General features: G+C 45.4%; 1 pseudogene; it reads left to right on the top strand.

Moving 5' to 3' along the window:
- Positions 1–275: 275 nt before the first annotated feature.
- LOC147750614 (thrombomodulin-like) lies at positions 276–7107 on the top strand (annotated as a pseudogene).
- Positions 7108–17140: the final 10033 nt, after the last annotated feature.

Here is a 17140-nt window from a genome sequence, read left to right as displayed (position 1 = left end):
GGAGGACCTACCTCACCAGCCCCTTGGTGCGAACCACAAGATCCACAGCGCAAGCCAATGGACAACAGATGTTCCCTGGTATAGCTCAGCGCCGCTACCTGAAGACCGCCAGCGTGTCTGGCGGCGTCCTGGAACGGACGGGCACAGATGGGCTTGCCTCTGGCGCGCCCACTGCGTGCGCGCGCTGCGCGCTTGCATTTGCCTGAATAAAATAGGTAGGCAAGTGCTGGAGGCCACAGCAACTAGCACGCAACCCCGGAAGTGCCCCAAAAAAGATGGCGCTGGGGAGGGACAACAGCTTTCAATTCCCACCAAAGCGGCGAGATGCTGTCAAAGATTTTAAGGTGCAGGTAAGAGCCTAATAGGAGGGCAACGAGTGAGACAAACAATAAAAATTATGTTTAGCAATTTATTTAAAAAAGCGCTGCTCCCAAATGGCAACAGTGCCAAACAGAGCAATTAAAAGCATTCAATAGTTCCAGGCTAAAGCACACAGTACGTGGCAGACAGATGGCTAATCTGAAGTCTAAGGGGCCGCGCGCAAGCCCTGCCGGCTATGTTGTCAGACAGACTGGATTTGTGTAGTATCACGCAGTATTGATGCATTCGTGTGCATTCGTGTGGTGTCACACAGTACCGGCACACCTCTGTGTGTGTGCAAGAGGCATTATATGCCTAGGGTTTGTCATGCGGTACCTCTGCACCCCGGTGCCTGTCAGTTATTCCTGTGTTGTCGCACAGGACCAACTCCCCCTGGGGCTGGATTTGGGGCATTTTGGATGCCTAGGTCAGACAGTACCTGTGAACCATTTGGTGCAGACAGTATCGAAGCTCCATAAGCTGTGGGTGGGTGTTTTAAAGGGGGCGGGGTACAGTTCCAGTAGCGCTAAGTTGCAAATTGTGATTGGTCATCTAAATACAAAAGGCACTAATCATTGAGGTTTGATTTTCATTTATGTATGACTGGATACATGTCTGCTGCCTGGGAAGTGCCCCTCACCGCTAGGACTGCAAGATCAGGACATCCAAGGGGAACAGGAGATCCAAAACGTGAGTGGCAAGCTATGGCATCACGTGTGATGGGCGATCAATTCAAGGGCCCAGCCGGGACCAGCAAGAGATGGTGCGGCCATTGCAATATAGTTGAAGTGTATAAGTGTGGCAACCAATGGGGTTTGCCACTTGTGGTAAGTTAGCAATACGCTGCCTTATAGGGGTACACCTGGCTAGCTAGACCAGAACTCAGGTAATGCGGGCGAATGCGCCACATCAACACCCTTGTCGTGGAACGGTGGTCTGCCATTACAGGCGCCTGTGCTCACGGGCACCTGTCGTAGCGGACACTACAGTGTTGGAGATGCTACGTAGTAGGAGGATAGGCTAGCACTGAGCTTATCCCAGGAACATAATAGTCAGGGGCAGATAGTGCACGGTGTACATGATATGCTTATGGGAGAGCTCAGGAACTGCCAGCACTGTATTGGTTGTGTATAGGTATGTTACCAATTGGTGTGCCAGCCGTAGTAATGTAGCAGTACGCTGCTTCACAGGAGTGTGCCTTGCCAGCTTTGCCAAACACCGGAGTAATGGGCGTAGGCAACACGGCAGCACCCCTTGTCGGGAACCAGTACTCTGCCTTTACGGCGCCTGTGCTCCCAGCTGCCAATGTATCAAACACTGCGTAGTGGGGATATTCCAGAGTAAGGAGGTAGGGTTACACAGAGCATCTCACAGAGCATGGTGGTCAGAGTAGGTGGTTCACGGACTGCATGATATGCTCGTAGGAGATCTTGGGGCCTGTGGTTCCCTGGGTAGCCTTCCAATTGCACCAACATTGAGTGTCAGCGTCTGGGGTGCCGTGGCTTATCGGGCACAGGGTGATGCTATCAGTTGAGCCCATCTAGTGGCCCCATGGCGGAGGGTTTCTTTTCCTGAGTCAGACAGCCCTAGCATATCTCTCCCGCACTTGGGAGGGGTTGGGGAAGGACTGGGTACGCCTGGGTAGAAGGGTGGGTCGACATGTCTGTGCCCAGGGTACACCCAGACATTCCAGAGCTTCCAATAGGGAGGAAGCGAGTCTGTGAGGCCATGGGGCCACTGGAAACATCTACCTTGTAACAAACTACTGAGGCTAGCTTGGGCTTGACACTTTCAGACTATAGCTCAGGGGTGCATCTGGGGGGAGTTGTGCTTCTTAAAAGACGGCGTCCATCTGTCCACACCTAGGGGTGAAATCATCGCAGAGAATCTTCTTGCCTCGTTAGTGGTGTATAGGGACAGGGCATGACCGTGCAGGGAGTTGGCTATGTTTGTGAATTTTAAGGACAAGGCATGACCTTTCAGTATAGGAGGGTAGGGGGGGGCAGATAGTCGGTCAACTATGCTGGCCTGTGGCGGTAAGGTTGTGATCGGTGAGCAGTAAATGTAAGGTCCTTAGAGGCCGGTGCCATTCTTGAATGGGGTCGCCCAAGGGGAGGGACAAGTGGTCTCTCCTAGAACTCCAGGGGCAGGTACAGCCTGTTGGCTACCTGGGTGCGGGGGAGGGGGGAGTTACGCTTTCTCTAGGCTGGGTGGCCACCCTGCACGTGCACAATGATGCCAGTAAATGGCGCGGAGATGCAAGGGCCCCCTTTAATGGAGTTGATGGAGCGAACGGGGGTAACAGAGGGGGGAAGTACCCTCACGGGAAATGGCCCTCTGCGCATGCGCACTTCGACGGAAGGGCGTGGTTAATAGGGTGTACGGGGGTAATCAGGGGGAAGTACCCTCTTGGTAAACGGGCCCTCTACGCATGCGCACTCAGACAGGAGGGCGTGGTTTAAGTGATAAGGATCTGACACCAGTTAGTGGCCTTGCCGTAGGCCCAAATAGGATACGCAGAAAATTAAGTATTGTAAGATTGATACGTTAGATTCGGATAGGAAATACCTTGTACTAGAAATTGTGTTAAGGTTAGCCATCTGATATCTGTATATATCAATTGTAATCGAGTGTCATGGAACGTTTTCTGCGTAATTGTGAAAATATTGTTTATTTAAATTTTTTTATTTATTTGTATGTTTCAATAAATACGGCCGGGGGTTGTACGACCCCGCCTCCAAAGAAATCCGAAGGGGAGGGTCCTCCGGCAGTCCCTGGCCATATAAAGAAATGCAAATACATAGTGAAAGCGACTCCATTCTTAAACAATGAAAGGCATTTTAAAGTCAAAGCATTGGCATTTAGAAATAAATAAAGATGCTGATTTTTCGCTGCCACACCTCCCTGTGCATTTTCGGAAGTGTTTACTCACTTCAGCGTCTGAGTCGAAACAAATCAGTGGGTAAATGAGTCTTTTGGATCCGACAGCAAAAATTTTAAATCCTCACCACTTGCAGCTAAAAATCACATATAAAAGCATGGATGCAAATCTAGATGCAAACAATCCCAATCAGCATTTGTGTTGCGCATTTAATTTATGAAACAGTTAGAAAAGTAATAAATTGCGACTTCCAAGGGAGACGAAATGGTAATGTTTTTCTTGTGAGGGGAGGAGTGGGTGGAGCTTTGGAGGTTTTCCCATCACGGGAAGGTGCTGTGCGCCTGAAGCGGCTAGACACTAAGTCTGAAAAACATCTATGGCATTGAGGGGAGGAGCGGATGGAACTTTGTAGGGACACTGATTGTGGGGCAGACACTGCGTCTGAAGCAGAGTTGATGGGTGTTGGGCACTCTCGGCGCACTGAAAGTGTATTCAGTCAGAAACAAAGTGTAAAACATCTATTGCATTGAGGGGAGGAGCGGGTGGTTCTTTGTAGCTACACTAATTGTGGGGCAGGCGCTGTGCGTCTAAAGCTGAGTTGATGGAGGACCATGCACTGTGGATAGGGCTCCGCCGGCCTCAAACTTCTTGAACTGGCTCCTGCCCTGACCTTCCAGGGCATCTGCGTGACTTCCAGTGGGTCACCGGAGACTCCAACACAGACTACACCAATTGGAAGGCCCACTGGAGCCGAGAACAGCAACTCACAGCGCTGCATGACCGTGCAGAGTCATCTGGCCTAGGGGAAAGGGACTATGAGAGCGAAGCCAAGGTTTCCTGTGGGAGTGCACCTATCCGGGGACTTGCAGTCCCTTAAACCTCAGCTCTGGGCTCGCGGTGACCTACGTGACCCCTTCAGAGCTAATGGTAGCGACTTTATGGCGTTGCCCCTTGACACGGTGGCCTTAATCTCTCCTGACGAATTGGAGCTTCACTGCCAAGGCCAGGACAGCACCAGCAAGAGATGGGTTTCCCAGAGCCCGGGCCCCCAGCACTGCGAGGTGGAGAATGGAGGCTGCAGCTACAGCTGGCAAGAGGAATCTGGCACTGCCACCTGCACCCAGGGCCTTGAGCTGGCTAAAGATGGATGGCAATGTGTCCTGCTCCCGACCCCTCCTCCAGCCACAGGTGCGCCTAGCTCTGCTTCCAGAATACCACAGACAATGTGCCACAGTGTATGTGCCAGGAAGGGTAAGAACTGGGCGAAGATGGCACCAACTGCCACAACATCGACGACTGGTAGGTGTACAAGAACACATGTGCTCAGAGTGTGAGAACACAGTGGGGGGCTTCCAATGCCTCTGCCACCTGGGCTACGAAATGTTTGATAACAAGTGTGAGGACATTGATGAGTGTTACGGCCAGGTGTGTGAACAGAACTGCATCAACCTGCCTGGCACCTACAGGTGTGATTGTGACCCGGGGTTCACCGTAGACTCTCGTGATCCCAGCAAGTGCCAGATATTCTGCAACAGTAGCGAGTGCCCAGAGGAGTGTGACCCCACACCATGGAGTCCTGTCGCTGCCCCCAGGTACATCATTGAGAAAGACGATACCAGCGAGGTGCAAGTGTTCGATGTGGAGGGCATACCTAGAATGGTCTGTGTGGATCTTAATGAGTGCCTCTCGGAGTACTGTTAACAGGCCTGTGACAACACCCCCAGCTCCTTCCGGAGCTCCTGCCAGTCCGAGTACACTGTGCAAACCGACCTACTGCCCTGTAAAAGGCGACGAGGAAGGGAGCTCCAAAGACGTCACCACCCCCACAGCAGTACCCGGGACCACACCACCTCCACCAGAGCCCCTTCACCTGGGCATCATGATCAGTGGCGGCTGGTGACATTTGAAAGTGGTAGGGCGTAACATTACCACCGAACAACCTACGGGGGGGGGGGTTGGGGGTGTTCTCCCCACAAGAACATTTTGAAAGAAGAGTGGAAGAACTGGGCCTAATACACATAGATCCATCACTACATAGGAAAAGCTACTGGAGGCTGTGCAGTTGGCGAGCAATCATTGCAGGTGGCTAAAATGGCAATGTGTACCTGCAAATTCCAAGAGCAGCTTTTGCAAATCCCCATGTCTTATCTCTCCCAAATTCAGACCCCCTCACACTTTTTTAGCCATGCATTTGCTGCAACAAAACAACCTGTCAACCGAGAGAAGAGTAAGTTTAGCAGCAGCACAGTAGAACGGACCCCGTTAGTATGCATGGCCATATCACCTGAATGCAGAGTACCGACCACAGATTGCATGCAAGGAAAAAAGGGCACTTTTACAACCATGAATGCTCATTCAGAGACTAATTTGAGGCAGTGTTTGTCGGTGCTCGGCATCCGGCACTTAATTACAACACTGTCACTTAAGTCAATCCCCCGCAAGGTGGTGATATTAAAATATGTGAGGTAAGCACTTTAGCAGAGAATTAGGCACTTCAATATACATTTACAAATAACAATGCATAAGGCCAACAGGTGCAGGCCATTCTTACAGCTTTGAGCGTAGCACTGTAGCGTACCCTCCGGAACAGTGTTAGCACCTGCACTAACAGTCCTTAAACTGCTTTGATGTGCCTTGAACACTACATCAACGAGGCGCTTTGTGCATTTTTCCATCGCACGTCCGTCATTGTTTCGAAATAATGGGACTGAAACGCTCAGGGTGGCGTACATGACCGTGCAACCTTTAACTATGGCACATCCAGACCTGTGGGATTTGGAGGCAATGGGGCAGAAAGAATCACAATGTTACCCAGGGCCGTCTACTGCCTTTGTCAAGTGCCATTAGTCACATCTATTGCCTCCTTTGTGTAACCTACTCGTGTGCAGTGCTTTCTATATGCAAATTACTAGGACTTTTCACATTATTCCACATTTGCTTTATCGAGTCTAGTTTGGCCCTCTGTTACGGAGTTTTTATACCCAGGCAGGATTGCAGGGAGCAGTATGCTAGCAACAGTCACGGCTCGCTCACAGTGGGGGCCAGGGGGGTGGGGATAAATAAAATAAAAAACTTACCTTGTCTTCACTTGACCGGGTCCGCACCATCTCTGCTCTGGGGTCCCGTTGGCGCCTAGACTAAAATTAGTAATGGCTGCCAACTTGCCGAGACACAGTAGTAGCCAATCCTGATGCTGCTCTCTTTAGAGGAGAGCTGCTCTCTAAAGAGAGTAGCATCAGGATTGGGCTGAGCATCAAAAAAACGTCGTTCGTTTTTTCAGCAACGGGGTACGTTGCATTAGGCAGGCAAACCCCTAATCGGTTGTTTTTTTTAAATCCACATAGTTTGCTAGTTAAAAAAGCCCTGCCGGGAAAACACCACATGCGCAGTGAGTGCGCACTGTGCCGGCACAGTCAGTCCAGCGCCACCCAGTGTCAGACAGTGCATACTGTCCAAGTCCATGACACACACCACGGCCGCAGGGCAATAATTATCGGGCAATTTATTCGAGCGGCGCGTTAATTTATAAAACTTTTATTAACGCGCCGCTCGAATAAATTGCCTGATAATTATAGGTGGGGCAACGCCCAAACGCCCTAATGGTAAAACCGCCACTGATCATGATTGGCATTGCAGTGGGCATCTTGTCCATTGTGCCCATCCTCACTGCCATCGTCTTCCACTGAATCAAGAAGCACACCATGCACGCGGTGACGGACTGCAAATGTAAACACGTCGAGAAAGGTGTGGTGCTGCGATAGGTCACCCTGGGCACCCCCTTGCACTAGAAATAATGTAAATAGGCCGAGAAAGGTGTGGTGCTGCAACAGGTCACCCTGGGCACCCCCTCACACCAGAAACTTTAGAGGCATGGGAGAAACCATGCGCAGAAAGACTAGAACCTATTGCACACGCACGGACCCTCACTCCAAGGGTGAGCCTCGCAGATAGCCTTTCGCCGAAGATGAGCCACGAGGACAGACTCCCAAGGAGTAGGGGCCCCAAAGAAAGGCCCGCAGCCTCCCCTTAAGCCCAGCAAGTGCTTAGAAACACGCCTTCACCAGAATGGGACTTTTAACAAGCATCGATCTCTTGTCTTTATGGGGCCATGTGTTTCTAATTAGAAACCCTCATTTCCAATAGCAGGCCACCGTTTAGCATAAACGGTGACACAAGCCAATGGAAATGAGGGGCAGGTCTTCGAGTCCCTTTCCTGAAAACCCCTCATCCACAAAATCTCTCGCCGAGCGAGCAGTGCTTTGTGCTGCAATGCCACGCAAGACCTAAAAAGGGTATAAGAAGGGAGCAAGACTGAGATAGCCTAATGGTTGAGGAAAAGAGTGAAAGTTAAAATGGATTAAAAGAGAGAAAAGATTAAAGTAAGTGAGGAGAGAGACATAAAGAAAAATTATAAATAAACAAAACGATAACCCGCATTGGTAAAGCCAATTGTTCTCGCCTAGGCTGCTAGCCTTTTGGGTTAGTCAAGGCTTCCTTTGTTTTGTCATTTTCTTTATTTTTTGCAAACTTTGCTGTTGGGAAAGATAACAGCCCTCCTCAATCTTCAGTGAAATAAAATGCATAGTCTCAAAATTCACACATCACCATAGTAGTCCATGTCACTGAAGGGAACTACTTTGTATGTGGATGTGCTACTTGTGGAAGGGAAGAATGCCATCACTCTTAGTGAAGTTAGCCAATGGCTGAAGTGGTCTGACCCACTGCCCCATGATGTATGCTGCAGTGAGTGGAAGGAAAATGTGAATGACAACAGCAGGCCAATGGCTGAAGAGGGCCGACAGAAAGCTGCTGTAACCAATTATAGCATACTTTTAATTTTAGCAAAATCAAACTAAGAAGAAACACAAGACAAAAAAAGCAACCTTAAATTGTTCCTTCTGGATCTGTTGTCTTGATATTCCACTTTGGCCATGAGATCCCTTATTATTCCGTCTTGTTCTGTTTCCTTTTTTTGAAGCGTCACGACATTGGTTTCAAGATTCTCGGTACGAGTTTCCACCATGCCCATTCTCTCCGAAATCTCGGAGCAGATACTGCCCACTTTCTTCACAGCGCCTTGTAGTTTTTCAATGGCCATGCGGTTCTTTTGGCTGTCTTTTTTCACATCCTCATGGAGGTTCTTTATTGAGCTAAGCACCTGGCTCAGCGTGGGCTCCATAGTTTTTAGGTGTCTATCTTTATTTTCTTGTACATTCGGAGTTTGATGTGGTGTTTCTCCTGATGATTCAATCCTCGGGCTTCTTCTGGGGGGATTAGGTCTACTTTTGACATAGTCCGTATTATTTCCAGGGTCTGTGGTTTCCTCATTCAATACATTTCGTTCTCTTTTGTGTTTTGACCTTTTTTTCCCCCCACTTCTTTTATTCCTGATGTTGATTTTGCTAGATAATCTTGAGTCATTGGAGCCAGAGATCTCTAGAGATACGGCGCACCTTCGAGCACTAGGACTTGATTCTCTTGAGTTGCTCAGTTGACTTGAATCACTAGAGATAGACATCCCTGTTTCGTATACCTCGGATTCGGAATCTTCATCCGAGAGAGAGCGATTAGCTGGGTGTGATTCTTTCCCCACTGGAAGATCTTGCGAATTGGGAGAATTAGGAAAAGGGATCAGGTCCTTCATTTCCTGGTTCACTTTTCTTTTATTAAATTGCTCCATTTGCTCTCTCTGATTTGATGTTGCTGCGTCTATCTCTATAGATGCCCTTGTCTCTTGCTGGGACACCTTTGAGTCAGCATTCCAAATTCCTTTGCCAGTGCCTATAGTTCCGCTTTCCTCCAAGTTGGTTGGGGGCATAAGTTGAACATCCTTGCAGCTTCCATTCTGCTCCTCAGAGTTCTTGTTCTGCATTTGGATCTGTATTTTTCCCCCATTATTTGGTGCATCGCTCTGGCAATCCTTATGCAGAGGGCTGAATATATTAGAGATTCTTGGTTGTGACGACTCAATTATGCCAGTATTTTTTGCAAATGCCTTTAAATTTTTAATAGTCTGTAATCTCTGCGCTTTTTTAACCATTAGTTCCAGTTTGGCATCTTCCTCTGTTTCGCCCCCTTTCTCCTTCTTGTTGCCAGCCTCTTTCTCTCTCTCCTTTCGTTTGGTTTTTTCTCCTTCTTTTTCTTTTTCCAGCTTTTTTTCCATATTTTTATCTTTAATCTTTCCTTTTTCTTGAACCTCATTTCTTGCCAGGTCTTTTACCGGGTCTTTTGCCAGGTCTTTCTCCTTTGCTCTGGTTCCTCTGGTTTCAGGACCTTTATGTCTGTTAGTTGTATGTTGGGCAGGTGTCAGCACAGATTCTGCATTCTCAAGGTCTTGCAGGGTAGTTATCTCTCCCTGTAGAAGCTCACCTACTTCATCCCCCTTTTCTTTGTTAAGGGCGGAGTTATTTGCTGCCCCTGTTTGTATTTTCTGGCCTTTTTGCTCCTTTTGCAGGGTGAGCCCCTCCCTTCTGTTCTCCTTATCCTCCCTGTTCTCTCCGGTATTCCTTTCCATATCTGAAGCCTTATAGGGCTTAGAGGGCATCGCAAACCATTTTTGATAATTTACTGATGTCACCAAACCCCCCCAACCTCCTCCCTGAAGTCTTCTCTTGTGTCTGCAAAAAGGATGCTTCAAGACAGTATTGCGTCTCTTTTGACCTTTCAGACAAGTTTTCAGCTCTCTCTGTAAGGAGGCAGTATTGAGGGGGTAACTCTTCCCAATTTGAAGTTTTACTTGTGGTTTTGCTGATATACCAGATAAAGATATAGACACAGATATTAATACAGAAGTAGTATTAATCACAGTTTCAGTCTCAAATGTAAACAATAAGGCAGATGTGACAGACGGACCAACACAAGTTCCAGTTCCAGCTGCAGCTTCAATTGCAAAGAGTGATTGAGGAATACACCGCCTCTCCTTCGTTTTAAATCTGATTCTCCTGTTTCTATTCCTAAGCACCATTTGCCTTTTACTTCCCCGAACCCTTTTTCAATGCAGGGCAGAGTGTCTCCCTGGTAACGGGACACGTGGGGCGTGCTCAAACACGTCGTGCGCATGAGATTTAAAGCCTGATATTCTCCCGTCTGCAGATGAAGTCTGGGACCCCAGGGAGGAGGACGAGGGAGAAGCTCCGGCGTCTCGAAGGCAGAGAAGGACGGTATGATGTGATATGGGCCAGTTACTAAAAGTTACAGCAGTCAGTGAAGTTAAGTTTGAAAATGTATGAAATATCCTCAGAATGACGATCAGGAAATTAGTAGGTACAGGTAATCTTTGACGGCAGATCACTGATAAAAAAATCAACGCTGTTGCACTGTTACACTGAGGCTCTGACCAAAAAGCCGTCCGAGTAATTCCAAACAATAAAGCATGAACAGTCACTGTACCAAACCAGCGAACAAATCAGCAAAACAGTCAATCAGTAACATATGGCACACGCAAATATGCCCTTCCGCTACACATTTCAGTATGATGCAGATGCAGATGCGAAATACCCAAAAAAATAGTATAGCTACTTGCAGCAGAGGTCGAGGTCAATCCGGGACTTCCCCATCTGTTACTTAGCTGTTACTTAGCTATTCCCCGATATGTAATATACATGCTGGTAATCCTGACTGGGCGCCGTACAGTTTTCAGCACAGCTCAGTGCCTCCGGTTTCTTTCTTCCTCTGCCACTTCCCAATGCCTTCCACTGACGCTGCTGCTGATATATTATCAATCACATCGCAGTGCCTCAAAGTGTCTCTAGCAAGCAGGCTGATATCGGACTAATAATCCTGACCCAGCCGATAAAATCTGCACATAGGTAGCTCCAGAAATGCCGGATGTAGGATGCAGGTCTTGGTCACTCAATTAGGCTACAGAAAGCATGTTCTGAGTAGATACAGCCCAGTGTCGCAGAGCACCACCGCTGCGACCGCTCACGCTGATGCCATCTTGCCCCATTTAAGGTTTCTTGGAATTCCGGAGAATTTTGAGGGAAGCGATGCTAGAGAGGCAATGGTTAACATACTCAAAACATCATTTCCGGAATTGGAAGCCTGGGATATGGAAAGGGAAGTCCAGCGAGCCCATCGCTTCCCCCTAATGCCATCAAAAAACCATAACAAGCAAAATCAATATCCCAGGGCAATGCTGGTTTGCTTTGGGAACTTTCTTCTCTGGGAAAAAATCTACGACCTTGCAAGACCTACCACCCAAAGAGAGCATAAGGGGTTAAAATTTTTTGTCAGACCGGACTTCGCACACGCCACTGTGGAGCGAAGATGGAAAATGCGTCAGCTATTTGGACCATTTGAAAAAGCTGGAGCAAAAGTATTCTTGCAAAATCCGGCACGCCTGAAAATTATATTCAAAGGTGCCACAAGAAGCTTTAACAGCGAAGTACAAGCGGAAGACTATCTTCGAGAAATCTCAGAAACAGCTTCTCGAAATCCAGGGAAATAATCCAAATCAGATCTAAAGACTTGCAGTAAAGGGAATATATATATATATAAGATGAATTAACTATTGCAATTTGTATCAAGTAGAAGGTATATGTTGGGGAAGCGTGGACTTGTAGTGGAATGGCAGAATGGTTTAAGGAAATTAAGTCTGAAAATTATTAGGAAATGTAGGCTTAGGGTCAACTATAAAAGATAAGCATACTACTTATACTAACAAACTAGCCTAGCTCGCAGAGCCCGCTTGCGCCGATGTCGCACCCCCGGTCCAGACAGGCCCAGGTAACCTTCAAAGATGGTGGTGGGAGGGGGGGGGAAGGGGAGGGGGGAAGGCCGGATAGGTTAGACATACAGGGAAATAGGGTTGAGGGGTGGGATTGGATGGTGGAAGGGTGGAAAAACGAGAAAAAAGGAAAGTGGTACAATTTTGGACAAAGAATTGTTGAGAAGGACAATAACATGATTAAGGATTGGAGTGATGAGATATATAAACAATTAAATGGCAAGCATTAGAATTTGCACTATTAATGCGGGAGGACTGAATGACTGGAGAAAGAGGCAGAGACTTGCATTCTTAGTAAGGCATGAAAGGATTGATATTATCTGTATACAAGAAACCCATCTCCCTTGGTCAAAACGCAATCTACTTTCACTGGGTGGCTTTGAGTTAATAGCTTGCTCTACACAGACGTCTACAATCCGAGGTGTAGCTATACTAATTCGAGGTTCCCTAGGTAAAGCAAGGAAAGTGAAGGCGGATAGCAATGGGAGATGGGTAATTGCTGACTTAGACCTCGGTTTCTCGTTATGTGTGGTGTACGGCTCCAACCAAGATGAGCCGGAAATATTTGACTTTTTAGAAGCTGAACTTGTGGGTTGGGCTACACCGTTGATAATAGCTGGGGATTTTAATATTTCGGCTGATTGGGTCGGATATGAACCATATGCATGTCGGAAACCCAAGGTCTTTCAATCTATTCGATCTCTTCTGAGCTCTCATGGGTTGCTCGATGTATGGGGGGCCAAAAACCCCTTGGATTTTGGATACACATACTTTTCTAATCCTGCCCAAAAATACACGAAATTAGATTACTTCCTGATCTCCTCCTCTGAGTTATCGAAAGTTGACATACTTAAACTTCCTAAAGTGGTGTCTGACCATAACCCATTAATTCTTACATATAGTATAGGTCAGAGGGAAAGAAAAAGTAATTCCTGGTCCTTTGAGAAAAAGCTCCTTAGTGATAAAAGATTTATAGATCATCTGAAAAATTGGGTCCCACAATTCTTTGCAGCAAATAGGTACAGTGCGTCTAGAAACACAGTCTGGGAAACTTTTAAGGCAGCATTGAGGGGTGAAACTATTAGCTGTTCAGCAAGATTAAGAAAGGAAGATAGAAATAAGATTGAGGGTTTAATGAAAGAGTTAGTAAAAGTAGAAGAGCAACACACGACTGATATAATCAAAGGGGTTAATACCACTGCAAGTCAGGAAGCTTTACTGACAATCAAAGCCGCACTCCAGAAAGAAGTAACTATGAAAGTCACAGGAGAATACCAATCAAATAGGGTTAAAAGATATGAGACCGGTGAGCAGGCAGGGAAAGCACTTGCCCTCAGGTTAAGGCAGGAAAAAACAAGAAACACTATTGTATGTATAGAAGAGGATGAGATCAGGTATACAGAAAGTAAGGACATTTTAAGAGTATTTGAGAAATTTTATCAGCAGCTGTATGAGCAGGAAGAACCTAGTAAGAAACCAGGGGAAGGAATACGAGATCGGGGCCCACTTTTAGAAGACTCAGTCAAAAAAAAATTGGAAGAAGAAATTACATTATTAGAAGTAACAGTTGCGTTGCGGGAATTGGCCTCAGGTAAAGCTTCAGGTCCCGATGGGATACCTTTAGAAGTCTATAAAACAATAGAAACCGAAATCACTCCGCTTCTGGTAGATTTGTTTAATGGGGTTATGTGTACAGGATCAACACCCTCCTCTTGGAAAGAAACAAATATAGCAATCTTCCATAAAAAGGGGAAACCAGCGGAAAAGGCGGGGTCCTACCGACCCATTTCATTAATAAATTCCGATACTAAGCTTTATTCTAAAATTTTGGCAAAGAGGTTGGGCAGGGTCATTGGTGGTCTAGTATCCCCATGGCAGCATGGGTTTGTCCCCGGTCGGGGTACAACGGATCATACCTGTAGGGCAATATCTTTGTTTGATGCCCAGGCTGCCATGGGGGGGGGATGTCGCTATGATCCTGCTCGACGCAGAGAAGGCGTTTGATCGTGTGGACTGGAGCTTTCTCTGGGCTATTTTAGAGGCGAGGGGATTTGGTCCCAATATTATAGGGGCCCTTAAAGCCATGTATGTAGAACCAACAGCTAAGGTAACAGCAATGGGCGAGAAATCAGGGGTTATACATATAAAAAGAGGGACTCAGCAAGGCTGTCCCTGTTCCCCTATTCTATTCGCGCTGTATATTGACCCCCTTATACAGTGTATTCTTGACTGCCCAGAGATAGCTCCAGTGATATGCAATGGCTATTCAAGTAAAATACTGGCCTACGCTGACGATCTTGCAGTGTTAACAAATAATCCACAACAAACTCTTCCTATTCTAATTCAGATGGCTAAACTGTTTGGTGAAGAGTCAGGCTATCTTCTAAATGAAACAAAAACGCAGGTTATTTGCTCTAAAAATATAGCCAAAACTGACTATAGATTCGTCGACTCTGCCGTATATTTAGGGGTTAAAATTAATGCCAATGTTGAGAAAATTGTAAGTGAGAATTATCTGCCACTTATTAAGGATATTGAGAAGGAATTAAAAAGAATAGATGTGCTACACCTCTCATTAATAGGAAGGGTAAATGCAGTTAAAATGTCTATGTTCCCTAGAGTTCTCTACTTATTTCGGGCTATCCCTTTAGCAATAGAGGACAGGATCATGAAACATCTTGAATCTATGTTTATCAGATTTGTATGGCAATATGGAAGGGTAAGGCGATCTACAAACTTAATGGCACTGCCCAGAGAAAGGGGTGGGATGGGATTGCCGAATCTAAAGTTATATCATTGGGCCTGCTTGCTAACCCAAATGACTACTCTATTTCAATCTACATCTGTACCTGATATAACACCTGGGTTTGTAGATCAACAATGTCCGCCCCAGATATATAGGATGTTATTGGGTGAAAAGACTGTAAATGTATTTCAGTGTGAATTGGAACGAAGCTTCTATAAAAAAACAAGATTGAAGACACTGATTGGCGCATGGAAGGTTTGGAAAGCAATTATGAAAATGTTTAATATCCCGAAAATCAACTCCTTTTTGCAACTGTATAATCCATCTCTCTTTCCTCAACTAAAAAATGATAATAATGTGCTGATGTGGAAAAGGCTGGGGCTTAGATCCTTGGGAGATTTAATGGAAGAAGGTGAAATTCTGGGGTTCGAAATGCTGCAGGAAAGATTTGGTATTCCAGACAGTCAATGGCTGGTGTATGGTCAAGTTACCAGGGCAATTAAGGCAGTCAGGCCACAGACTTCACATACAGCGGATTTTCCACTGATTGAGTTATTAAATAGAGGCTGTAGGAAGATTAAGATTTTATATAATTGCTTATTGGACCAAATCCCGGATGATATTGAGAAGGTTGAGTCTAACTGGGCGACAAAATTAGGAGATTCTGATGTCGATCTGGATCTTGCGCTTGTATTGAATAAAAAAATATTCCGGGCATCAAACCTTCGCGCACAACACTACAAGACTATTTTTAATCTTTACCATACACCCGCGAAGATATTCGCCTGGGGTCTAAGCGAGAATGATAATTGTCCCAGATGTAATGAAAGTCATGCTGACATTATACATATGTTTTCTTCCTGCAATCAGTTGGAAAATGTTAAAAAAGAAATAATTAAATTTATGGAGGGGCTGCTAGGTCAGTCCATCGACTTATCCCCTACCTTAATTTTACTGGGTACAGACTCTAAGTTGTGTTTAAGCGAGGCGGAAAGAGATCTAATGTTTTTATCTGTTGCAGTACTTAGAATTTTAATTTCTGCGGCGTGGAAAGATACAAATATAAAGGCATGAGGCAGCGTAAGGAGGGTATTCGCCTATGGGCTCCTGTAACTAATTGGAGAATAGATAGAAATGGATAAAAAAATGTGTTCGTCTCCAATTAATTGAAACTGATTTCTAACCCTATTTATCTATTTATTTTTCTTGTTCCCGCTAACAAGATGTAATTAAAAATGTATGTAAATATATCAAATATTAATCAAATTCTTATCATGTATGTAATAATTGCTGAAATTTGTCCATCTATGTACCATCTTTATCAAAAATAAAAAAATAAAAAAAGACAAAAAAAGCAACAGGCAGATGTGAAGATAGAAAGGTGTTGAGAAAAAAGGAAGAGGGCAGAGAAAGCAAAGCTGTGAACATTCCCCCATTGAGCGCCCAGGGTCCTCATATTGCTGCCTAGCTATATGTGGTCTCCCCTGCAGCATAGTTAGATGAACGCATTACGGTGCAGTTGGAGACCCCATAGTAGCAAGACATAACATGCCCCCTTTCTGTCTGCTCTGCTCCAGTCACCAACACCATGCTAATTCCTCTTGAAAATAAGAGTAGCAAAGACACCTGCAATTACATATGTATATGTGGCTTGTATGAATGTCAGGTTTACCTGTTAGTTACAAATGAAAAACAACCATTTATCTCCATGTCTACTTTTGGCCATCAAATCTACCAACTTCGACTTGCAGCCACATACTAAAATATGCTACTTGATGAGACTCTTGCCTTCTGAATATATCCAGTAAAATTTAACAAAATCTCAAGCACCCCATAGGCAGCAACCATTGCTATCCAAAACTCTTAAAAATAATAATATCTTTCCCCGGGGACCTACCTCGGTTTATAAACATGAATAGTTTCTAGTTTTAAAAGGACTTGTATGTAAAATGTTAACACTCAATTATGATTTTTCAAAGTAAGCTCACTTTCAAAATATTGATGAAATTTTAAAAATAATGCACTCTTTGCATTCAAGGCATGAAGGCTCCAGAATCTGAATTAAGGAAGATTCTCACACATTCCATTTCCTACCAGATTATAAATGCACTTTTTAGAAGTATCAGCATATTTTCATAAGAATTCTTAAAATAATAGTTTAGTGTCAAATAATATTCTTTCTCTTTATCCATTGATGCCCTTTGCTTGTCATCGAACACAATGAGTTGTGTTTTTAGTTGCATGTGTACATAAATGTATATGTATCTCTCCTGAAATTTATGCGCAATACAAATGCACAGGGTTATTCAAATTATGTATAGACAACTGGTTTTCTTGACATATTGTGTACAGTAATGGGACGATTACTTATGCTTTGTATAAAATGTAAATAATGTACATACACCTTTTCAAATACAAGTACATT

Source organism: Lissotriton vulgaris, chromosome 1_1 (assembly GCF_964263255.1).
Source record: "Lissotriton vulgaris chromosome 1_1, aLisVul1.2, whole genome shotgun sequence".
NCBI lineage: Eukaryota > Metazoa > Chordata > Amphibia > Caudata > Salamandridae > Lissotriton > Lissotriton vulgaris.
This window is presented reverse-complemented; position numbering and strand designations above follow the sequence as displayed.